Genomic DNA, 26,805 nt, shown 5'->3' on the forward strand with positions numbered 1-26,805 from the left:
GAGCATGTGATGCATGAGCATATGTGATATGCGCCATGCGCATAGGTTTTGGCTTTGTGCCTTCGTAATGTCTTGATTTCAAGCCTGTTGTCTATATCTTGTGGGTTGACCCGCCTCGCTTGGTGTTGAGGCGGGTACATACCTCTTCAAAATCTCTATGCACACACTAGGTAGGGTCTTAGTGTCTTAGCAGTTAGACATGTCCTATCATGATTATCAAGGGTTCATTTTATCAAGGATGTATATGATGGATCTTTAGCCGTTGATCAAGCCAGACCTGGTCGAAGCTATACTAGTAGTTTCCAGTGAGATCACTAGGGTGTCAAAATTTTGCTAGAAGCCTAGACAACGTGTTGTTATTCTAGAAAGAGTAGGCCTTGACACCTTGAGGAAAGTTGTTGTTTGATGACCGACCGGTTTGGTTAAATTTAATTTTTCATACTATAAATCAAAAATATAAACTCTGGGACCTACTTTGAAGTAAAATAACTTGTTTGGCTCTACTACGTCAAGACATGATCAAGTTTTAAAAAATCTTTTTAATGTTTTTATAGTTCCATTCCACATATTTTATTAAATCTGTTACTAATGTAATCATTATATAAGGTATTCCAATTTTAGGGGTCCAAAACTCTTGACTTGTTTATACATACATTCGATTCATCATGTTTGTAATCATATTTCTAAGAGTTGATATGTATGTTAGAGAAGTTTCGTCGCTAAGGGTAACATTCTTTAAGATGTTAAGCATCAATATTGTTATTCGTTACGAAAATTTTCTTTTTTTATTTCTCTTCATGTTGACCAAAAGCACTTATCACATACTCCCTTTTCCATGTCTCTCCGTCCCTCTCACATCACCCATTTTTGATGGCTAGTAGCCAAAAACTTTTCTTGTCTCTTTCTTCTCGTTCTTCACCTATCGCAGTAACAGTATTGTCATATCCGCGTCCATAAAATGGACAAATCTATTAGAGGTGCTCTAACTATTATACTTAAGCATACTATTTGTTCTCATTTTGTAATCTATTAAGTCAACATATATATCTAGGAATCTAATGTATACATACTTCAAATAAAACATAACGACTAAATGTTACAATCTACATGGATTGAACCATTAATTTTCAAATTTACATTTAAACCACCTTACTACCTCATCAAAGTGGGAATGACTTCAAATCAAACATGTATCATTATAATCATTAATACTTATGATTATACCACTATTTGTAATAAGAAAATGACAGCATTAACAATATAAATTAAAATTAATTTAAAGATATACAGATCAACTCTTTTAAACTTAAACGTGTCTTCAAACAGCTAGTGGTACGTGTTCTGATGCGTGCCCACTATCATGCATACATGCAAGACCCTTTGGCCTTAACTCACGATCACCATGCAACCTTTTGTTTTAATTAGTTTTATTTTAATATCATTATTAGTTTGTTTATTTTATGTTAGTTGGAAGTTATCTTAGGTTAGTGGTTTAGTTCATGTTCATGTTAGTTTTACATTTTCTTTCGGTTTTACTTTCACATATAGCCTATAAAAGGCATTGCAAGTTTAAGAATATTAAGAAGAAAATTAAAAAGTAAATTATGTCTTGTTCTCTCTATTTCTTTGGAGTCCAACCCGCTCAAAGGGTCACTATCTTGGGAGATTAGCCATCTCGAATCGGCTACCTATCAATTGGTGCTTTCATTCCCGAATTCACCTCCAACATTACTTTGTTGCTCGATGAAATGTGGGCCACTATCGAGAAAAACCAACAACGCCTCATCGAGTTCTGCGCTAGCCTCGGTCTACCTCCACCACCTCCACTCGCCACCCGTCCACCACTACCACCTCCTCGACCGCCACCCAAGCCATTTGCTCCACAGCCTTTCATACATCAAATATCCTCAACTGCACCCAAAATACGCAGCCATCGACACCAACAAGCAGCCCCAAAAACCACACCCAAAAGATCCTATTCTACCACCTCGCCCGCACCACAAACGTCGCCCAAACCAACCGAGAATCAGCACCAAAACAACCCTCAAAAGGAACCGATCGACACCCTAAACCAGTCCCCAAAACTGCACGTTCACCTACCCAACATGGCACCCACAAAACCCGAGGCTCGCCATTGAACAACATAAAACTGAACGCCACTGTACGACGAGATTGGCGACCTCCATGGCACCTATCGAGCCGTTACGTTACAACGAAGCCGAATGCGACCGGAAGACATGAATGGCGGCCACCGTGGACGCGTATTCCGTCCTTGAGGACAAGGACGTTTTTAGGCCGGGAGTATTGATACGTGCCCACTATCATGCGTACATGCAAGACCCTTTGGCCTTAACTCACGATCACCATGCAACCTTTTGTTTTAATTAGTTTTATTTTAATATCATTATTAGTTTGTTTATTTTATGTTAGTGAAAAATTATCTTAGGTTAGTGGTTTAGTTCATGTTCATGTTAGTTTTACATTTTCTTTCAGTTTTACTTTCGCATGTAGCCTATAAAAGGCATTGCAAGTTTAAGAATATTAAGAAGAAAATTAAGAAGTAAATTATGTCTTATTCTCTCTATTTTTTTGGAGTCTAACCCGCTCAAAGGGTCACTATCTTGAGAGATTAGCCATCTCAAATCGGCTACCTATCATGTTCCTTGTATAGTTTTTTCTATAGAACACATATCTCAATGATAATTCAAACAATCACCTATCAAAATGTTTGATTGAGCTGAATATGAACAGCATAAAGTCTTAAGAAAATGAAGTATTATATTGTTTGAAGATTATGTTAAAACATAACGACGATTTACTTTATAAAAAATTCACATTAAACAAAACGATGAAAGTTAAAAACTTCTCTCGTAATCTTTTTTATATAATATTAAAGGGTTAAGATAAAATAAGAAAGTTGTATTTTCCTAGAAAAAAATTCCTTATATATTTTATCGTGAAAAGTTTGGTAGATTTATGATTTACAAAATCTTAAAATAATAAAATAAGAGTTAATTATACTGACGCCCTCTATAGTCTGCACGAAATTCATATATATTCCATAACTTTGAAAAGTTACATCTATAATTTCTAATTATTTGACACATGTATTCGGGTAACATTCGTGCGTTAATTAATCAAAGTTACATACACCTAGTTATAGAGTTTGATTAGAAATAATTGTGTATTATATAAAAAATGGTCATTTTCGGTGTTTTTTAATTGCATAAGAATGGTCAAAAAAAACTACAAACCCACTTTTCTAAGTGAGCATTAAAAGGCAAACATACTGATAATGAAGTCCCTTGATTGACTCCCAAAAGTCAACACCAAACATTCTTGTTCACACAAACTGGACTCGACTCCTTCTAAAGTACTAAGTTTAACTTGGTATGGCTTTTATAGTTGTAGACTTGTAGTTTCATCAACCCAACAGGGCCCTGGCCCCATGTAGTGTAGTTGAATTGAATAATATCTCAATGGTGAATTGATATATACGTGTTTGAGTAAAATGATTAACCAACGAGTTAATAAAGGTTTTTCATTTTCTTGCTAGAGAATTAGGTTTTTTTAAAATAGCTTACTTATTTTCTTTAAACTAGTGGTGTAAAGACGAATACGGGTACAATAAAAAGGCATCTACGTGTGAGATGGAAAATGATGCGTATTATTATACGCACAACAGCCCATTGTCCGGATTATTAAAGAAAATGATTCAAATATTTAAAAAGAGAAGTACAATTGCACAGAAAAGATATATAAGTGTGAGACGGAAAATCATGTTAGATAATATTAACAATACAATCGTTTTCCCGCCAACTGAATAAAATATTTTGAATATCAAATTGTTGATCTATATTTGACCATATATCATCAGTTATACATTTTCCTTATTTGTTGTAATCAATCCCTGATTCATAGCCATGATTATTGTTTGTACTTAGTATATATTTGCAATTAGTTTAATGAGAAAAATCATTCGGTTGTATATCTTCATATATTAACAATACAATCGGTTTCCCGCCAACTGAATAAAATATTTTGAATATCAAATTGTTGATCTATATTTGACCATATATCATCAGTTATACATTTTTCTTATTTGTTGTAATCAATTCCTGATTCATAGCCATGATTATTGTTTGTACTTAGTATATATTTGCAATTAGTTTAATGAGAAAAATCATTCGGTTGTATATCTTCATATGGTATCAGCCAGGAACCCTATCTTCCTTCCAAAACACAGCAGCCGCTCATTATAACTCATCTTCTCCAGTGATTGTTTTTAGCAGCCATGACCACCAACAATTCTGTTTCCTCTTCAACCATTGGAACCATTCCCCTCAACACCCCCTCCTCTCTCACAATTGTTACCTTGCCTCCCTCCCTTAAACTCACTGACACAAATTACTTAAGTTGGAAAACACAGCTTGAAGCCCTCCTCTACAGTCTTGATTTATTCAAATACATAGATGGTACACTTCCAGCACCCAAACCCTCAGTTGACAAAGATGGAAACTTAATTCCTCATGTCGACTATAATGCTTGGTTCCGTCAAGATCGGCTATTGTACGGGGCATTAGTCGACAGCCTCTCTCCCTCTCTTGTCCCATTAATCACAAATGCCAAAACATCACTTGAGGCTTGGAAAATCCTCTCTGAAACCTATGCCTCCACCTCCTGTGGTCATATCAAACAACTACAATACAGATTAAAGCAATCTACCAAAGCCCCAAACCAAACCATAACTGATTTCATGCAATCGTTTATATCTATATCTGATGAACTGTCCATTCTTGGCAAACAACCCGATCCAGAAGATGTTACTGATGTAGTCCTCAACGGGCTAGACCCGAATTCCTACAAATCTGTCATTGATTCCGTTCATGTCCGTGATACACCCATCTCGTTTCATGAACTTCATGAAAAACTCATTAACCAGGAATTAATATTAGCCCAGAAACAACCTACTACTCCCATTCTCCACCAACCTACAACCGCTTTTGCTGCAAATACTCGCCACATACACAAACTTTGGTACACCCGCAACACTTCACAAAACCCAGGTTTACTACCCACACCCTCAAAACCCCTGGCTACTCAACAATCAGTCTCTCAAAACCGCCCATTTTTACGAAAACCAATTTTGTTTTGCCAAAGGCCATTCACTAACTTCTTGTTTTGCTTTCAAGAAACAGTACCCTCAAATTGTCCTGCCTTCTTTGCCCAAAGGAACCCAAAATAATTCTCCACAAGCCAATATGTTGCAGGTTTCAAACGCAAATACTATTGACACCCGCCCATGGCTCTTCGACAGTGGCACTTCTCACCATATTTCTCACCATATAACCAATGATCTTAATGCATTATCCCTTCATGCCCCATATGATGGTACCCAAGAACTCATCATCGGTGATGGTTCGTCTCTTAATATTACTCATGTTGGCTCTTTAACACTTCACTTTGACACCATATCCTTAATTTTACATAATGTTTTATGTGTTCCGTCCATCTCCGTAATATTATTTCTATTTTGCGATTATGTGTTGATAACAATATACTAATTCAGTTTTTCTCTCTCAATTTTGTTATCAAGGACTGTCAAACCCAGCTCCCCCTCCTCCAAGGAACAACTGAACATGGAATCTATGAGCTTCGTCCAAAATCACCGCATCACGTTTTTTATGTTCAACAAAATAAACCATCCTTGTGGCATCATAGTCTTGGACATCCGCATGCACAAGTGTTACAACATTTATCTACTATTGTTCCGTCTATTTCTATTTTTAATAAATCATGTAATTCGTGTTGCATAAACAAAAGCCATAAGCTTCCTTTCTTTTCTTCTTCAATTTCTTCCAATGCACCACTTCAACTTTTATTTTCGGACGTATGGTCATCACCGGTTATCTCATATGATGGTTATAAATATTACATAATCTTCGTTGATCACTATACTAAATACATATGGATTTACCCTCTTAGAAAGGAATCCGATTCTCTCAGTACATTCATTATTTTTCAAAATCTTGTAGAAAATTATTTCCAATGCAAAATCAAGCAATTATTCTCGGATAATGGTGGTGAATATATTAAACTTGCTTCCCACCTCGCATCATGTGGCATCTCACATCTTACATCCCCACCCCATACACCCGAACATAATGGTTACGTCGAACGTCGACATCGTCATATCGTTGAAACCGGCTTAACTCTCCTATCTCATGCCAAAATGCCTCATAAATTTTGGCCTTTTGCCTTCACCACCGCCACTTATCTTATTAATCGCTTGCCTACCTCAACCCTAAAAAATGACTCTCCATATCTCCGTTTATTTCACAAACTACCAAAATACAACAAACTAAAAAGTTTTGGTTGTTTATCCTATCCTTGGTTACGACCATACTCTTCCCACAAACTTCAAGCTAAGTCCAAACCATGTATTTTTGTTGGATACTCTTCCACTCAAAGCGCATATTATCTTCTTGATCCTCAAACAAATAAAGTTTACACACCCCGTCATGTAAAGTTTATTGAAGATCAATTCCCATATGAACTTCTATCTCAATCATATATCCCCTCACTTCCAAATCCAGATACTTGGTTACCTTTAACCGTTCACGTTCATCCTAACTCCACCCCTGCCATACCATCAAATACAAACTCTATCAATAATTATTCACAACTTACTACACATTCTCCATTAATTTCCCATTCTGACTCCACCCCAATCAACTCACAAAGCCCACACCACCCATCCATTCATGATCCTATCTCTCAAAACTCAAATACTCCCACCACTCACCAGTTCACTTCACAAAATAATACAACTCAATCTCCCCAGCCCACTCCTTCCTCCCCTTCGTTTCTTCCAGATCCAAATAACAATTCAGCCCATACTCCTACAACCTCACCTTCCACAGAACCTCCAGTTACATTACCATCTGATTCATCCACATCTCAACTCACAAACACCAATAATGAACTTAATGCTTCTCCACCACGTACAAGAAAACCGAATCCTAAATACCACAATGATTCATTTGTTCTCTACAACGCCACCTCTCTTCATCCTAATGAACCAACAACCGTTACTCAAGCACTCAAAAGCAACTATGGCGAAAAGCCATGCAAGACGAATTTGACGCCCTCCAACGAAATAAAACTTGGGCCCTTGTTCAATCCGATTCCACATCTAACCTTGTTGGTTGTAAATGGGTTTTTCGAACAAAATTCAAGCCGGATGGAACGGTAGATCGCCTAAAGGCTCGTTTAGTAGCCAAAGGTTTTCATCAACGTCCCGGACTAGATTATGTCGAAACATTTAGTCCGGTTATCAAACCCGCTACCCTTCGCCTTATTCTTTCCTTAGCCACTTCCCAAAGTTGGTCACTTCGTCAACTTGACATAAACAATGCTTTTCTCCAAGGTACCTTAACCGAGGATTTTTTTATGTCTCAACCACCCGGATTTGCCGACCCATCCCTCCCAACTCACGTTTGCATATTAAACAAGGCTATCTATGGTCTTCGTCAAGCTTCACGTGCTTGGTATGATGAACTAAAATCATACCTCCTCTCGGTTGGTTTCACACCAACTATTTCCGATCCATCTCTATTTATTAATCATGTCACTCAATCTCCTATATATCTCCTCGTCTATGTCGATGATATTATTGTCACCGGCCTGAATTCCTCGATCATTAATTGCTTCATCAAATCACTTGCATCCTGCTTTTCCCTCAAGGATCTAGGTCCTCTTTCATATTTTTTAGGTGTTTAAGTTATCCCCAAAAAGAATGGTCTTTTCCTTTCTCAGTCCAAATATGTCCTTGATCTGTTAACACGAGCCTGAATTCCTCAATCATTAATTGATTCATCAAATCACTTGCATCCTGCTTTTCCCTCAAGGATCTAGGTCCTCTTTCATATTTTTTAGGTGTTGAAGTTATCCCAAAAAAGAATGGTCTTTTCCTTTCTCAGTCCAAATATGTCCTTGATCTGTTAACACGGGCCAACATGAGTGATTGTAAACCGGCGTCCACTCCAATGTCCTTCTCGGATCATCTCACACCCACCGATGGAACACCTTTACCATCACCCACCCAATACCGTGCTTTTGTTGGTGCCTTACAATACCTATCCCTCACGAGACCTGATGTTTCCTTTGCCGTTAACAAACTTTCCCAGTTTATACATTCACCTACTAGTATCCATTGGGCAGCACTTAAACGGTTATTTCGCTACCTACACAGCACTTTACACCATGGATTATTTTTCAAAAATAGTTCTCCTTTAAACCTACATGCATTCACCGATGCGGATTGGGCTAGTGAACGATCTACTTATCGTAGTACCACGGGTTACATTGTCTATCTTGGATCTAATCCAGTCGCTTGGAGCTCTAAACGCCAACCAACTATAGCTAGATCATCTACTGAAGCAGAATTTAGGGCTGTTGCTTCCACTACCATGGAAGTCCAATGGATCATGTCTCTATTATCTGAGCTCGGTTACAAGTCGACAGTCACACCTGCAATCTACTGTGACAATTTAAGTGCCACACATTACTCGACAAACCTGGTATTTCACTCCCGTATGAAACATCTCGCCTTTGATTTTCACTTTGTAAGAGAAAAAGTTCAACAAGGTGCAATACGTGTCACGCATATCTCTGGTGATGACCAACTTGCTGACGCTCTCACTAAACCGTTGCTGAAGCCACGGTTTCACTCTCTTATTTCCAAGATTGGACTAACCTCTCGATCGTCCATCTTGCGGGGGCATATTAACAATACAATCGGTTTCCCGCCAACTGAATAAAATATTTTGAATATCAAATTGTTGATCTATATTTGACCATATATCATCAGTTATACATTTCCTTATTTGTTGTAATCAATCCCTGATTCATAGGCATGATTATTGTTTGTACTTAGTATATATTTGCAATTAGTTTAATGAGAAAAATCATTCGGTTGTATATCTTCATAGATAATTTCTTAGTTTTGTCAAATTCTGAAAACTATGTAATAAAACATAATAACATATTACAATAATATGTAGAAGATATATAGGGTATTTTTTTTCTTTACGTCTATATTAGATCGAGTAAACTTTTTATTTTTCTGAATGTGTCACCATATGCTTTTGAGTTTATAAAATGGGGCAACAAGTTTCTTTAAGATTGGGTAGCGTGGCTAAAAAATCCGCTATTTATCATGCTTAAATACAACTTTTTCTTGCTCCCAATTAGGATTGGCTAAACCAAGTGAAGTTTTTTTTATTTCATGTTTACCTTGAAAAAAAAGTGTCTAATTCTATAGCTAGCGCTCATAATAATTTTTAATTGCGCTAAAATCGAGACACGGTCAGCTGATGTGTTAGTGTGAATGAATAGACCATTCGACTTGAGCCAATCGGATTAGAGTGCCCCGCTTTGAAGTGTCCAACGTCAGTGTGAACGTTCATCTCTAACCAAAGAAACTAGTGAAAGTTTACATGATGGGATTTATGAGTCATCCATACCAAATAGGGCACCCTAATAAGTGCGTGTATAGGTGTGAAAGTAAACCAATGGGTAGAATTTTATAAAAAGTAATGTTTGCTTCATACATATGCAAAACCTTTACATTGTTACATCTAGTTTCTTCTTTCAAGTTTATTAGCTTCATTTTAGACATTATAGCTAATCGTAAAACTCTTATTAAAGAATCTTGTCACAACGAGAAACACAAACCCATATATCATTCATTTCATTTGTGTCAAAAGTTAGTAAAGATAAAATCTAAACCGATTTTCAAACAAATGGCATACACGAAAGGACATATGATTAGGGGAGTACGCCCTTGATAATGAAGGTAAATAACTCGGAAGAATCGGTAGAAGACTGTTAGTATCAACATTCGGAATTATCTATAGGAATCAAGTATAACAAACTTTTGGGACTTTTACAAGGAGTGATGGATGATTGTGATGCATCTTATACAATCTTCAATTATACAATAGATTCGTATCTTTCACCCACATTTGGGTTTCTTCATTCTCCGAATAATATTTGAATCATGAAGTGGAAATACATAATTTAACAATGTTATCCTTGACAAGTGACAACTAGATCAACATTCTCATTCCATTACTTGCTTACCTTTCAACATTTCTTTCTAATCTCCCCATGCTTATCTTGGACTTTATTAGCTTCTTTAGTTTTATACCTTTCCCTTTTTGAAGTAGCATAAGAATTAAGAACTTTTCACACCATATCCTTATCTACCAATTCATCATATCCTTTGAAAAAAATCCATATTATCTAAATAGCGGTCTCGTTATGAGCAACCTCTTTTTTTCATTGGATATATGATTGATTGATTATTATCTAAATTGTCAGCAATACATTTCAACCATACTTACAAATATTAACTGGTCATGTTTAAAAAGTTAATTGAGGGGCCATTGAGGGCGAACACAACAATTGTGCATTAAATCTGTATTATTATTATAGTGCTTCACTTCCCTTTCACCCTCAAAAATATATTCTTATCAAACGTATGCAAACACAAGAACAAATTTTTTTTTCCAGTTGTTTCATTCTTCATCAAACGTGTTAGCAACTACAAGACTTCACGCATATGCATGACAAGTATCATCCTCAGTATTCTCCACGTACTCCCCATGCAAATCAATACTGCTACTTATATTAAGCAACATCCTCAGCCACTAGCAACCATCAACGTACAATTGTAAAGTATTGTGTTACAACAATGGCAAAACATGCAGTTTTTGCACTCACCTTCATGGCCATCATAGCATTTTCTGCAGTGTCGGCCTACAAAACCACCATCGTCACCACTATCATAGAAGGCAACAAATGGACGTGGCCATACGATGGCCTGGACAATGGAAGCGGTTATGTAGACGGCCTCGCCCTTGACAACGGACAACGTTTTATTGACGGCCTGGATAATGGACAGGGGTTGGTTGACGGCCTGGACAACGGACAGGGGTTGGTTGACGGCCTGGACAATGAACGGGGGTTGGTTGACGGCCTGGACAACGGGCAGCGTTTTATTGACGGCCTGGACAACGGACAGGGGTTGGTTGACGGCATGGACAACGGATCCGGACAGGGGTTGGCTGACGGCCTGGACAACGGATCCGGACAAGGGTTGGCTGACGGCCTGGACAACGGATCCGGACAGGGATTGGCTGACGGCGTCGGCAACGGATCCGGACAGGGGATGGCTGACGTCCTGGACAACGGATCCGGACAGGGGTTGGCTGACGTCCTGGACAACGGATCAGGACAGGGGTTGGCTGACGGCCTGGACAACGGATCCGGACAGGGGTTGGCTGACGTCCTGGACAACGGATCAAGACAGGGGTTGGCTGACGGCCTGGACAACGGACAGGGGTTGGTTGACGGCCTGGGCAACGGGCAGTGTTTTATTGACGGTCTAGACAACCCCACAAGCAGCCAGCAGTGCCGTAGCCAGATTCCAATGGAGCAACTGAATCATTGTAAGATGCACCTCACTCAGGGGATCATTTTCGATAAGATGTCGGTGAGACCATTGAAGCATCATCAAGAGCAACACCTCCAGCAGTGTTGTAGGCAGCTAAAGCAAGTATGTGAAAAGTGGCAATGCGCTGCAATCCAGCAGGTGTTTAACAAAGCCTGGCAACGTGGACTACAGAAGGTTTCACAAATTGAGAGTGAGGCTTATAGGCTCCCCAACGCATGCGGATTAAAAGTCCCAGGACTGCCAACTAAAAGTCCCAAGGGTTTGATCAAGATGAAGCATGCATCTTATTCTATCTTAAGAATAAGAATAATAATCATCGATTGGCAAAAGTTTGTGATCGATGTGAAGTGTAATAAAACAAACAACTGTTTTCCTATGTATATAGTTTCGTCTTTTTATGCATCCTTTAATTTCTTTATATTATATTTTCGCATCCTGAAATTTTCCATTATAGGATCGACACCGTCCAAAATGTCTACTTAAACATGGGTTATTAGCGATAACATATGAACTTCAATATGAAACCAACTATTTTCTTCTATACATATTAAGATACGTTTTTTTTCGGTGGATTGTGATTTAAAGGGAAAAAAAAGTGATTTTAGTTGGTTGACTAGATTTTTAGAGGTTTGTAATTTGCTATCTGAGATAGCGAATTACCAATACACGTCAGTTTACTTTCCACGTGTCTCTCCATGCCATTCAGTTGTTCAACAAATGTCGTCCACATAAGCGGGGTTTGACATGTGGGATCCGCTATTTTAAATAGCGGATTACACAAACTACTGTTACCCGACATTTACCACCGTCCGGAAACTCTTTTTTACCAACTGGACACGTGTCACAACCCCATGAATCCTCCTATCTCATATAGTAGATTCCACATTGACAAATAGAAAGATAGAATGACAAAAAAGATACAATGGTAAGCAAAAAGACACAATGACGTAAATTTTTTTATTTTAATATAACAAAATCATACTCGTATTAACGATAAAAAATGTTTGTTATTATGGTAATTTTACTTTTAAAAAAAATATCATATGAAAACGTTATAGACATTTAAAAATGATGGGGAAATTAACATGTGACTTGCATGTAGGGAGAAAAATGTGTACAATTACTTTTATACGCTTTTTTACCTTGGTCCCTACTTGACACATGTCAATTAGTTATGGTTTCCCACACTTTTTCATTTTCGTTAGCCTTTATAGAATAAATCAATCCACGACCCTAAATGAGTCTACTATACATAAATATAACAATGTTTTTATAGTTTTATATACCTTTACATGATACATGTAATTATATAACTATAAAAGGTAACTTATATGTATTTGTGACTATAAATTTATATACAAATGATTATAGTGAATTGTAAAACAATAAGCAAATAAAAAAAGCAAACCAAGTTCAATTTAAGAAATAAAGCTTAAAATAAACTAATCTTAAACTCAACTCATACAGGAGTAATTTCATAGAATAGTAACCAAGTTTTAAAAGTGTTCCAATTAGGTCACTCAACTTTAAAAAAATGTTCCAATTAAGTCACTTAACTTTCATATTTTATTAAATTAAATTAAAGGTTTTAACATGTTTTTTTAGCGTTTTTTCTTTTTTGTTTCACATAAGAAATATTTTTATCTTTTTTTTAATGTTGACGTTGAGTAGCGATGTGGATTTTAATTTTTATCTATGAATTTTAAAATAATTAACGTTTTTTATTTTTTTAAATATTTTTACATGTATTGCGAATTCCGACCCCCACATCTTATCCTCCATTTCTTTCTTGGCGCACAAAAAAATCAGTGAGACTCGATTTAAAGATTTAGTGACCGATTTGAAGAAAATATGCATGAGTGACCTAATTGGAACACTTTTAAAAGTTGGTTACTATTATATGATATATTCCCACTCATATAAATCTCAGCTTTTAGGATAAATGTATGTGGGAAAAAATACCTATGCACACACTAGGAAGGGTCTTAGTTTCTAAGGAGTTAGACGATGCCTTGTCATGTTTATCGAGGGTTCATGTTATCAAATACGTATATGATGGATGTTTAGTCGTTGATCAAGCCAGACCTGGTCGAAGCTATACTAGTAGTTTCTGGTGAGATTACTAGGTTGTCAAAACTTTTGCTAGAAGCCTAGACAACGTGTTGTTATTCTGGACGAGTGGGCATTGACAGTTGACACATTGAGGAAAGTTGGTGTTTGATGACCGGCTGGTTTGATTGAGTTTAATTTTTCATACTAAAAAATCAAAAATATAAATTCTAAGAACTACTTTGAAGTAAAATAACTTGTTTGGATCAACAACGTCAAGACAGGATCAAGTTTTAAAAAATAGTTTTAATGTTTTTATAGTTCCATTCCACATTTTATTATATTTGTTACTAATGTAATTATTATATAAGGTAATCCACTTTTAGGGGTCCAAAACTCTTGACTTGTTTATACACATATTTTCTTTCTAAAAGTGATGTATGTTAGAGAAGTTTCGTCATAGAGGTTAATATTCTTTAAGATGTTAAGCATCCATATTGTTATTCATTACGAACATTTTCTTTCTTTTTTCTCTTCATGTTGACCAAAAACCCTTATAACATAGACTCCATTTCCATATCTCTCTGTCCCTCTCACATCACCCGTTTTTGGTAGCTCGTAGCCAAAAACTTTTCTTGTCTCTCTCTTCTCGTCCTTCACATATCGCTGTAACAGTATTGTCATGTCCGCCATCCATAAAATGGACAAATCTATCAGGTGCTCTAACTATTATAACTAAGTGCATACTATTTGTTCTCGTTTTGTAATCTATAAGTCAACATATATATCTAGGAATCTAATGTATACATACTTCAACTAAAACATTTTTTAACGACTAAATGTTACAATCTACATGAATGAACCATTAATTTTCAAGTTTACATTCAAACCACCTTATCACCTTATCAAAGTTGGAATGACTTCAAATTAAATATGTATCATTAATAGTTATGATTATACCTCTATCTGTAAAAAGAAAAAGACAACAATAACAATATAGTATTTTATTTTAAAATTAATGATATACGGATCAACTCTTTTAAACTTAAACGTATCTTCAAACAGCTAGTGTATGTGCTCCTTGTATAGTCTTATCTATAAAACACATATCTCAAAGATAATTCAAACAATCACCAATCAAAATGTTTGATTGAGCTAAATATGAACAACATAAAGTCTTAGAAATGAAGTATTATATTGTTTGTAGATATGTTAAACATAACGACGATTTATTTTATAAAAAATCCACATTAAACAAAACGATGAAAGTTAAAAACTTCTCTCATATAATCTTTTTTATAAATATCAAAGGGTTATGATAAAATAAGAAGTTGTATTTTCTTAGAAAAAAATTCCTTATATATTTATCATGATAAGTTAAGTAGATTTATGATTTACAAAATCCAAAAATAATAAAATAAAAGTTAATTACACTAATGCCCTCCGTAGTTTGTCACGAATTTCGCGTATATTCACTAACATTCATGATAAATTACATCTATAATTTCTGATAATTTGATACAGGTATTCGAGTAACATTCATGCGTTAATTAATCAAAGTTACATACACCTAATTATAATAAAACACAATCCAAGGAAATCTTGAGTTTGATTAGAAATAATTTTGGAATATTATATAAAAAAATGGTCATTTTCGGTGTTTTTTATTTGCATAAGAAGGGTCAAAAAGACTACAATTCCACTTTTCTAAGTGAGCATAAAAAGGCAAACGTCCCTTGATTGACTCCCCAAAAGTCAACACCTAACATTCTTGTTCACACAAACTGGACTCGACTCCTCCTAAAATTCTAAGTTTAACTTGGTATGGCTTTTATAGTTGTAGACTTGTAGTTTCATTATCCCAACAGGCCCCTGGCCTAGGGTGTTCAAAATTTGATTTGAATTCAAAACATTCGAAATTCGACTGGATTCGAATTTGAATATGAAGATTCGAATTCGATTTCAAAATATTTGTAGTTGATTCGAATCATATTCGAGTATAGTAATCGAATACGAATTCATGATTTTTTAATCGATTCGATTCGAAAATCGAATTCAAGTTATATAATATATTAATATATCTTTAACTAGCTTTTGAACCTGTGTATAACACGGGATTAGTCAAATAATAAAAATAAATTATATCTGTTATTTCAATTGTGGTTCTCAAAATACATATAAATTAGTTTAATGTAGATTTAATGGCAAAAAAACAGACGAGTGGTTAACAAAAAGTACTAAAATAGCATTGTTTTAATGGAAACGTCAAGTGCTAATCTGCAATAAATGTATAAAAAAAGTACTAAAGTTGTGTAATTGGTCAAACCTCATGTATGAAAATGAAACTTAATTCAAAATGAATAAAGTCCACACTATGTTATAACCCACTTGACAAAATGTTTTTGACCCATGACCCATGAATATCTAGAATGAATGAGACGAGATATTAGGAATTTGGAGAAATGTAAGTTTGACATCTAAGCTTCAACATTTTCTTTTATTAGTATTGTAAGATTTATTAATTTTGGTCAAATCCGTAAATAATAAATGTTCAAAACATAATAATTAATCCCAATAAGCCATACTAATATTTCTTAATTTTATACTTAATTTTGAACTTATTATCATGTGAAATTGTAACTAATTTAAACTTATATTTATGTGTTTTACATTGATGATTATGGTTTTTGATGTTTTTGACATATGTAAACTTGAATCAATTCGAATTTATATGAATTCGATTCGAATTCGAGTTTCAAATACGAATAGAATCGAATTTCGAATATGAGATATAATCCGAATACGAATCGAATAATCCAACTTTTAAGCGAATACGAATCGAATATGAATACCAACAAAAAAATAAATTATTCGAATTATTCTATTCGATTAACTTAAATATTCGGTATTCGATTCGTTGAACACCCCTACCCTGGCCACATGTAGTGTAGTTGAATCGAATGATACTTCGGTGATGAATTGATATATACATATTTGAGTAAAATGATTAGCCAACGAGCCAATTAAGGTTCTTCATTTTCTTGCTGGAGAATTAGGTTTTATAAAAATAGCTTACTTATTTTCTTTTAACTAGTGGTGTAAAGACGAATACGGGTGCAATAAAAAAGCATCTACGTGTGAGATGGAAAATGATGCGTATTATTATACATATATACGTACAACGGTCCTTTGTCCGGATTAAAAGAAAGGAGTCAAATATTTGAAAAGAGAAGTACAAATGCACGTAAAAGCAATATACGTGTGAGACGGAAAATGATGTTGGATATTTTCTTAGTTTTGTTAAATTCTGAAAACTATTTAATAAAGGAAAATTGGATTTTAATAATCCCAATTTAATGCAGTTGGCCAATAATAATCCCAACTTTGATAATAGCTGTCACTGGTCCCAACTTTCACACTATTTGTTTTCATTGAACCTTCGTTAAAAAAAACTTAACGGCGCTAAGTTTTTTTCAAATTTCAAACTGATATTTTAGGGCTTTTGATCGGAATGAGGAAACGAGTCGATTGGTGTAAAACTTAACTTGAAACGGCGCTTCAAAAAGCTTGATTTTTGTTAATTAATAGTTTAAACACCAGAATGGAAGCATCCTTTAGTTGTTTGGACCACTGTTTGGAGGTAAGTTTTACATCAATCGAATCGTATCCTCGTTCCGATCAAAAGCCCTAAATATCAGTTTGAAATTTGAAAAAAACTTAACGTCATTAAGTTTTTTTTAACGAAGGTTCAATGAAAACAAATATTGTGAAAGTTGAGACCAGTGACAACTATTTTCAAAGTTGGGATTATTATTGGCCAACTCTATTAAGTTGGGATTATTAGAGTTATTTTATTCTTTTATTTTATGTCTATATTGGATCGAGTAAACTTTTTATTTTTCTAAATGTGTCACCATATGCTTTTGAGCTTACATGATGGGATAACAAGTTTCTTTAAGATTGGGTAGCGTGGCTCAAATCTCCATTATTTAACGTGCTTAAATACAACTTTTTCTTGCTCTCGATTAGAATTGGCTAACCAAGTGAAGTTTTTTTTAGTTCATGTTTACCTTGAAAAAAAGTCCAATTCTATAACTAGCGCTCATAATGGTTTTTAAATGTGCTAAAACCAAGAGACAGTAAGTTGATGTGTTAGTGTGAATGATTAGACCATTCGATTTAAGCCAATCGTATTAGGGTGCCTTGCTTTGAAGTGTCCAATGTCAGTGTGAACGTTCACATCTAACCCGATAAACTAGTGAAAGTTTACATGATGGGATTTATGAGTCATCTGAACCAAATAATGCACCCTAAGTGTGTGTATAGGTGTGAAAGTAAACCAATGGGTAGAAGTTTATAAAAATAATAATAATAATAATAATGTTTGCTTGATACATACAAAACCTTAACATTGTTTCATCTAGTTTCTTCTTTCAAGTTTATTAGCTTCACTAGTTTGAAGCACGTATATTACATAGGTATTTGATGAAAATTGTGTACTTTAATCATTAAGTGAAATATAGTTAACAGAATGATCATATATTTTATACGTTTATAATTTACATTAAAATTACAAAAATTACATAACTAAGATTACACAAATATGTTACAAATAAGTAAAACAGTCCTTGTACACTACATTTGTGATTGTATTAGTTGGTATACATTTTTTTTATCACAAATCAAAATCTTTAGTCCATGTCTGCTTGTAACTCTTGATAAAGTAACATATAAGTATGCTTATAACTCTTGATATAGTCACGTATAATTGTCCGTGTGATAAATAAGATTCTTCATATACATACAACCCTAGATAAATGATAATATATCCATGAAACTAACAAAAAAATTATTCATACACATAAAATATCATACATTTTAATCAATTAATATATATAATGTCATTTAAGATCATGTGCTCATGTTTATCCTAAGAACATGATAATCCAAAAAACTAGATTACCTGAACTTTGATGATAAAGTCATCCTTCTAATCGTTAGAATTTTAAATTGATTGATGATGATAAATTTGGTGTCATTAATATTCCGTGTATAACAAATTTTTACTTGATTTTATATTTTATAATTAACATTTGTATAGTCAAGCAACATATAAAACCGAAAATTAAAATATAACAAAATGATTTTTTTTATTTCATATTAATGGAAAATGGTAAATACATACTAACCTTAAAGCCATGTTCAAATAAAAGTGATTATTCCGAATTAGCAGAATAATAGAAGATTTAAAGTTGCATAAAGTAAAGATAGTGATTCTTATTTATAATAGTTGAAAGTATTGGATAAAGAATGTTTAAATTTTGAATATTAATTCACTGTTATTAGTTAATATTATAGGAGTTGTCGGAATATTTAATTAATCGATATATATTTTAAAAACTTATAGAAGAAAAAAAAAACAAAGATTTCGGATTTGTTGGAAGCATGGTAAATGACTTTTAACCGGATTAACTATTTTTTTTCGAATTAATGTGAAAATATATGTTTTGAAGCATTTTGGTCTGAGTTATAAAAGAAAATATTGAAAACTAAATTTTGATTTTCTTATTGCTAAAACCCTTTGTACTATATAAAAAAATCATATAAATAAATGACATATACTTCATATAGTAAATCGGTATACATATAGATTATAATTATAATATTCAACTTCAATAAATTAATGCTAAACACCAAGATATATATAATAAGTATTTTCTATATTTGCAATATTTATACAAAACGCTTGAAGAAAATTAAGAAAATACACATTTTCCCGAGTTCAAATGCATATGATAAGATTTTAAATCAAAATTTGAAACCAATTTATATAAAAAATTATGCATTGTTTCTCGATTCCCAGTTTAAAATACAATTTGTAGTTTACCATATAAATCCAAATTCTTCGACAATGAGGCACATTTATCTGCTTTAATTTTCAATTACCTGTGACTTTAAAATTTATATTCTAACAAACCTGTAACGTCAGTTTTAATATTCCTTATTTTCTTATTTCACCATTAATGTTAATGAATGAATCGATTATTATTTACATATAATAAAAACAATCTTGAATTCATATATTGACAATGCTTAAAAGATAAGGACTATCTATTGAAATAAGTGAAAAAAAATGTAAGAATAGATATGAGAATGACAAGTGACAAAAATATGTAGTATTTTATTATAATAGATAGATTTTAGAAACATTATGGCTCATCGTAAAACTCTTATTAAAGAATCCTTTCACAGTGAGAAACACAAACCCATATGGCCATATATCATTCATTTCATTTGTGTCACAAGTTAGTAAAACTAAAATCTAAATCGATTTTCAAACAGATGGCATACACGAATGGACATATGATTAGGGGAGTAAGTCCTTAATAATCAAGGTAAATATCTCGGAAGAATCGGTAGAAGACTGTTAGTATCAACATTCGGAATTATCTATAGGAATCAAGTATAACAAACTTTTGGGACTTTTACAAGGCGTGATGGATGATTGTGATGCATCTTATGCAATCTTCAATTATACAATAGATTCGTATCTTTCACCCACATTTGGGTTTCTTCATTCTCCGAATAATATTTGAATCATGAATTGGAAATACATAATTTAACAATGTTATCCTCGACAAGTGACAACTAGATCAACATTCTCATTCCATTACTTGTTTACCTTTAACATTTCTTTCTAATCTCCCTGAAGAAACACTAAGTGACCCCGGGCAGATTACGGATAATTTGGGGGTTAAGTAATGTTTCCCACGAGGGTTAGGTCCGGCAAAGAAGGATGTTCTTCAGATGACCTGCAAAACAGACACCGTGAGCTCGTCACTGAGAAGGGGGGGTTCCTCCTTGTGACCACCCTCCGGCGTGAGAATCAGACTAGATTACTCTGAATATAAGTGTATATTGAGAGAAATAGCTAGTGAAGGTAAAATACCAGATGAACCTACCGTTCCAAGGTGTTGGAGTATTTATAGCCGAAGGTAGGTTTCCAAGCAGGTACAGCCAGCTGTATAATATTCCTGTTCTACCAACTATGGGCTATGCACGTGCCATGCTGGTTGGTGGGTAGGCAGCGGCTGATAGTGACAAGGCCGGCTGTGTAGTGTTCCCTTTCCACCGACTGCAGGCTATGTGCGTGCCACGACAAGGGTTGGTGAGTAGGCAGCGGCTAATAGTGACAAACAGTACTAGAGCATGCTCCTCCTCGTACTGTTGTCGGTGAGCTGTCACCCTGTGATTGGTTCATGGGCTGCTTTGGTCAGATCTTGTCTATTTTGTCCATACCTTGGCAGGTATAGTACAAAAGATCTTCCAGAAGCATACGGACTGGCTCATTTGGGCGGGAGTATTCCCGCCTTGCTCATTCCTTCAGGTGACACTGAATTATTGAGAGTTAGTGCCTTGTGCGTGTAGCCTTGCTATTAGTGCGGGTAGCCTTCCCTGATGGCTTGTATCCGCAGCTGCGGGGACAGGCGGGGTACTTCACCATTGGGAGGCTTTCCCTGCGGGAACAGCTGGCGTACTGCGCGTAAGGTCTTCATCTCTGAGCATGGTGGGTCCTGCGGAACCAGTTGGTCCTTGCGCAGACGTCCCTCTTCAAGGTTAGTCTTGCGGGTCCAACTGGGCTCTGCTGGGACCTACCTCTTCAAGTCCCCCCAGTCCAATGTTCTTCTCATGAATTGTTAATAAGTGAGGTGAACTTTGGACTTAAGCAAGGGGTTTTGAAAAGGATTTAGTTTTAAGGTTGTCCGTGGGGATTCTTCCCGCGGTTTCACTAATATCACGTGCAGAAATTCCTGACTTTTCTGCTTGATCTTTGGGTATGATGCAGGTAGGTGTGTAACCTCCTCGCAAGTCAGTAGCGTTGAGTTTCACTTTTAGATTCTCCACGAGGTTTTGGTAGTTTTAAACATAGTGATCAATTATGTTAAAGAACCAATTCCATCCTGGAGCTTCAAACAATCTAGTTCTCAACGTTCCCGCTATGCGGGGATGTTATTTCCCTTTCCGCAAGCATGGCCCAGAAGATCCTTCTTGGTTTCAATTCCCTGCGAGTGCTAAGTATGTGAAGGGTTTCGCCTTGACACTGTACCCGCACTCGTCTTATAGTTATCTTACTTCCAAGGTATTCTTGGCGTCCATTCCCTGCGTGTGCTAAGTATGTGAAGGGTTTTGCCTTGACACTGTACCCGCACCTGTCTTATAATTACTTGGTTGCCAAGGTAAGGGGTATTTTCCCGCTTACTTTTGAATCTTTTTGAAATTCGAAGAGTTGGTGAAAGGATAAGAACAGTCCAAACTGTTGAAACGTCGTCCGACGGTTTCTTCTGACAGCGTCAGGACGTGCATGAAGTTATGGCGACGTGACAGTATATGGTCATTCCAGGCGCTTTTTTCAGGCGCGTGGGCGCTATTTTTCGGGCGCGTGGCCGCGAAATTAATGGCACGCGTCCTTTCAACAGCTGTTGCCAGCTTGCTCTTTACCACGTGTCATAGTTTCATTGCACCTGCGATTTATCTCTCTTCCGCATTAAATTCATCGCATTAATTGCGATGAGTATATAAAGGGCGAGAGGGTGCACCTTAGTCCACACTTTCACTTCTCTCTTCATCTTCTAAACGATTTCCGGCGAATACTCACTATTCCGTCGAGCATTCTTCTGAAATCGTTGTTCTGTACATCCAAAACATGTCTTCTACCCGTGATTTTGAGGCCACTGCCGAGGAGTCTGAGTTGTTCGTCGAGAACCCGACGTCGACGTCCGAAAAGGACGACAAGAGCACTGCTGGCGAGTGCCAGTGCGCTCTTCCTATTGACCTCTACCAGTACATCGTCCGGAAGTTCATGCTCGAGCCTTTCGAGCCTGAGTTTCCGGAGCCTCATCAGACGGTGTACGATGCCCCCAAGGGCAAGATAGGGGTGTACGCTGCATTATTCGTCTATGGGAATCTGAGGTTCCCATTGACGAAGTTTGTGTACCGTGTTCTGGAGAGACACGGTGTACACTTAACGGAGGTACACCCAATGGCGATCGCGAAGATCCGCCATTTCGAGTGGGTGTGCCTCATTATGGGTGTAGAGCCCCATGTCGACCTTCTACTCCTGGAGGTGCATCCAAGGGTGGTACACCCTGGTCAACCGGATCAAGGGTCTGAAGATTTACGCCACCGAGCGCAGTCTTCGGTCTTGGAAGCGGGAGTTCTTCTACATCTCTGCCCGTGTCGTCCCTATTGCGATGACATTCAAGAACGGGAGAGCAGTCCCCAACCTTCACGCCTCCAACTACCAGGAGGCGGAATGGTTCTCCAAGATTTCCCGGATCCAGACTCCGGTTTACCGGTTTGCGGAGTCCGGGATAGTGATGCTCGGGATGAGCCGGGTATGGAAGGATGCCGGCTCTGAGACTCCGCAAGTGCCGATCGTCCTTGAATACGGTTTAAACTCTGTCCCTTACGGTATGCTTTATTTTATTTGCTAGGTTAGGGTTTTTGTTCTAACAATCTCTTTATTTTCAGAGGTAAACGACTTGCAGTCTCTCCTGCAGCCGCGGGAGGCTGATGGTCCCGCTCGGATGGGTACTCGCGCTCTTGACGAGAACGAGTTACCCATCCTTGAGCAAACGGCGGATCGGTTCGTGGAGGTCTACCCGCCAGGCCATGAGATCCTGATCGCCAGGCGGCCAGGTAAAGAACTTTTTAACCCTCGCCCTGTCAATGCTGAAACCTCTTCGGGAATTCCTCTAATTTTGTCATCTTCTGATGAGGAATCCGCATATGGTCCTTTCTTGGCGAGGAAGAAGAAGGCTGCCGGCGGGAAGGGCAAGGCGAAGGTTGCCTCTACTGCCGATCCGGTGAATCGGTCTGACTCAGAGACCGAAAGTGAGGAGGTGGCGGGGAACCCTGGTGGTGAGACAACTGTTCCGGAGGTTCAGACGGCTGTCACCTCCGAGCAGCCCCGGACGACGACGGTGACCGGTGTGAAGAGGCCGGCTCCATCGGGTTCGTCCCCGCCTGTTCGCACCTTCAAGCTCAAGATGACTCGTAAGTGTAAACTTAATAGCATTAACTTCATATCTTTCTGGCAATGTTTTTAATGTCTTGTCTTCATGCTGGCGTGGATGCAACTGCATTCCAAAGCGATGCGGGGAGGAGCGGTTCTGGACCCATGAAGGTAGGTTTGGTCAACCTACCCGAGGCGATGACCCAGGCGGCTACGCCTGCTTGCAGTACTGGTTCAGTTGCTCATCCCGTTGAGCCAACTGTTCCTGCTGTAACCTTATCCCCGCCGGCTGTCAGTGCCATTTTCACCGAATCCGTCACTGAGCCGGCGGTGATTTCTCTTGCGGGTTCTTCCGCAGCCGCGGTCACGGTTGTGAGTTCACCTCCGGTGAGTTCACCTCCGTTGGTTTCCACCGCGGCAGCCTCCACCATGTCTCCTCCGGCGCCTGCGACTACGGCCAGTCCTTCAGGTACGTTTGGGGTTGAGGCGTCTAGCCAATCCTTGCCTCCTTCCCGTCTCCTTGACCTTTTGGATGGATATCACTTAGGTTCAGGTGATGGGTTTGGTGGCTATCGGCCTGTTGTCGACCCTACAGGTGCGTAGGGTTATTTTGGCCTATATCCCTTTCATCATTTCTTTCTCTTAACTGTTTTTTGTTTTATTGCAGTTCGTGATTCCAACGAGGTGTACGCTCCTCGGTGGAAGATCCGCCGGGGAACGACCCTCCGGACTGCTGAGGACTGCGTCGAATGGGCGCGTCACGCCGCCCCAAGCGGTGCGCTGGGGGAGGCCATGGCCAGCTACCAGGAAGGTAGGCTGTCCAACGAGCTCCGAATCCTTCTCGCCCGGATGCAGCCGCGCGTCGAGCTACTTTGTCGTGAAAACGACAAGTTGAAGACGGCGCGTAGCCTTGAAGTGGCTCAGGCGCGGGCTATCCGGGAGGAGAACGCGAAGCTTGCCGCCGTTGCTGCGAAAAAGGAGAAGGCCTTCAAGGCCCTTGAGGTTTACGTTCAGGCTCGTCTGGAGGCCCGTTCCAAGGCTGCCCAAGCTGTTAACGAACATCTTAGGCTGGCCAAGGAAACTGCATGGAACGCAACCGAGAGGGCCACCAAGGCTGAAGCTGCTGCTGAGCCTCTACGCATCGAAAATGAGGAACTTAAAGCCAAATTGGAGAGGCTCCAGCAGGCTCATGATGCCTTGGCCGTGGAAGATGCCAAGAAGCTCCAAGAGATCTTGGACCAGAGGGGGGTGCTTGACCACACTGAGCGTAAGCTAAAGGGCGTCGAAGAGGCTGCAGCCAAAGATGTGTTGCTTGCCAACCTTACCAAGAACGAAGCCGAACGCGCCCGTGATGAAGCTCAAGCTGCCCTGCAGGAGGCTCTGTTTACCAAGGAATGGCTTCTTCGAGAAGCGTTGTCCCAGGTATGTGTAACTTTAAATATCTTTACGCTTTTCCTTAGAAGAGTTTTTGATATATTTCTGTTTTGTAGGTTGTGCATCGGGTCTTCACGGAGACGTCTTATGACGATGCCATGAGCACAGCCCTCAACGCTTCTCATGAGGATGGGGAAAAGGCTGGCTTCCTGCTTGGTCTAGGGTTCGTTGAGAAGGGCATCCCGCCTTCCAACTTCCCTTTATATGACGTGGATACTGAAGCTGCTTATGACCAAGCAGTGAACCAGTATGCCGCCTTCCCGCATCCAGTGGTGGAGAAGGTGAACGAAGTTGCTGCCGCTGATGATGGGCTAGCTATTCTCAAGACCTTCCTTGGACCGCCGCAGCCAACTGATGGTGCGGGTACAAGTGGGTTTGGATGAAGTGGTCCTGAAGTGTGAACCTGGAGATCCCTTCCCACCGTTAGGATAGATTTATACTTGTATAGATTTGTATAGATTTATATCCTTGTATGCGGGTATGTGTCCAGCAATTCTTGTAATATTTGAATTTTGATAGAATAAAGATTATTTGTTAATGCATTACCTTGTTTATTTCACGCATATTTTGATTTAACTTAGCCATTTCTTTAGTATTTAGATAAGTTAACTTTTCAACGTGGCAGATAATAAGTTAAAGTTTTGCTTCCTCTTTCGTGATTGTGCGGATAAGACCGTCACTTGCATTTAGTAGGATGGCTAAACTTTACTTATATCTGACCTGCGTGGAAGTTTTCCTCATCTTTTCCTTTGAAATTTTCTAAGTGTTTTGAATAAGTTAACCTTTCGACGCGTGGTTGCCAATAGGTCAATGTTCAGTTTCCTTTATTATGATTGTGCGGGTAGGACCGTCACTTTCATTTATTGGGATGACCAAACCTCACCTATAGCTGACCTGCGTGAAGGTTTTCCTTAAAAAAATTTTTACCGTTTGGTGTTTATGCGGGTTTTGCCGCCTTCCACACGCAACGACTTACTTCTTCCCATATTTATGCGGTAAATACCGGCATATCAGCATGGGAAGTTCATAAGTATAAAGGTAAGGCTATCAACACAATGTGAAGGGAGAATCATTTCCATTAGAAGTGGCTCTAGGCCTTTTCTTTACAAATTTGGAATTGATCTACATGTAACATTTGCGTAATTGAGCTCCGTTCCATGTTCTTGGGATAGGAGTGCCATCGAGCCTTTCGAGCCGGTATGCGCCTTTTCCCAAAACTTCTTTGATAATGTATGGTCCTTCCCAGACCGGTGCCAGTTTTCCTGGGCGCTCTTGGTTTGAAGCCTCGTTGTTACGCAATATGTAGTCTCCTACATTGAAGTTGCAGAGTTTACCCGCGTGTTGTAGTACTTTTGCATTTGTCGCTTGTAGTTTTCTTCACGCGCTGCGGCTAAGTCTCTACGTTCCTCGGCTAGCATAAGGTCTAACCGTCTTTCCGCATCATTGTCTTCTGGCTGAATCAAGACCCTTGGTGAGGGTAGACCAATTTCGACTGGGACCATGGCTTCAGTGCCATAAGTGAGGCTGAACGGGGTTTCTCCCGTACTGGCCTTTTTCAGCGTTCTGTTTGCCCAAGGACGTGTGGAACTTCATCTACCCAGCCGGATCTGTGTTCCAGGAGTCTTTTCTTTATGCATTCGACGATGCTTTTATTTGCTCTTTCCACCTCACCGTTACTTTGCGGGTGTGCCACTGAGGTAAAGGTGTGGGTGATTTGATGTTCTTCTAGCCACTTTCGTAGCTTCTTGTCAACAAAGTTGGTGCCGTTATCACTCACCAAAGTCCG

The 26,805-nt window shown here is 38.0% G+C and overlaps 1 pseudogene; it reads left to right on the forward strand.

Annotated features, from left to right (window-relative positions):
- Window positions 1–10,652: 10,652 nt before the first annotated feature.
- On the forward strand, window positions 10,653–11,786 carry LOC143606156 (2S seed storage protein-like; annotated as a pseudogene).
- Window positions 11,787–26,805: the final 15,019 nt, after the last annotated feature.

This window comes from Bidens hawaiensis, unplaced genomic scaffold, assembly GCF_021521415.1.
Source record: "Bidens hawaiensis isolate Kalapana, Puna unplaced genomic scaffold, B.hawaiensis_p1.1 tig00073248_1, whole genome shotgun sequence".
Taxonomy (NCBI): Eukaryota; Viridiplantae; Streptophyta; class Magnoliopsida; order Asterales; family Asteraceae; genus Bidens; species Bidens hawaiensis.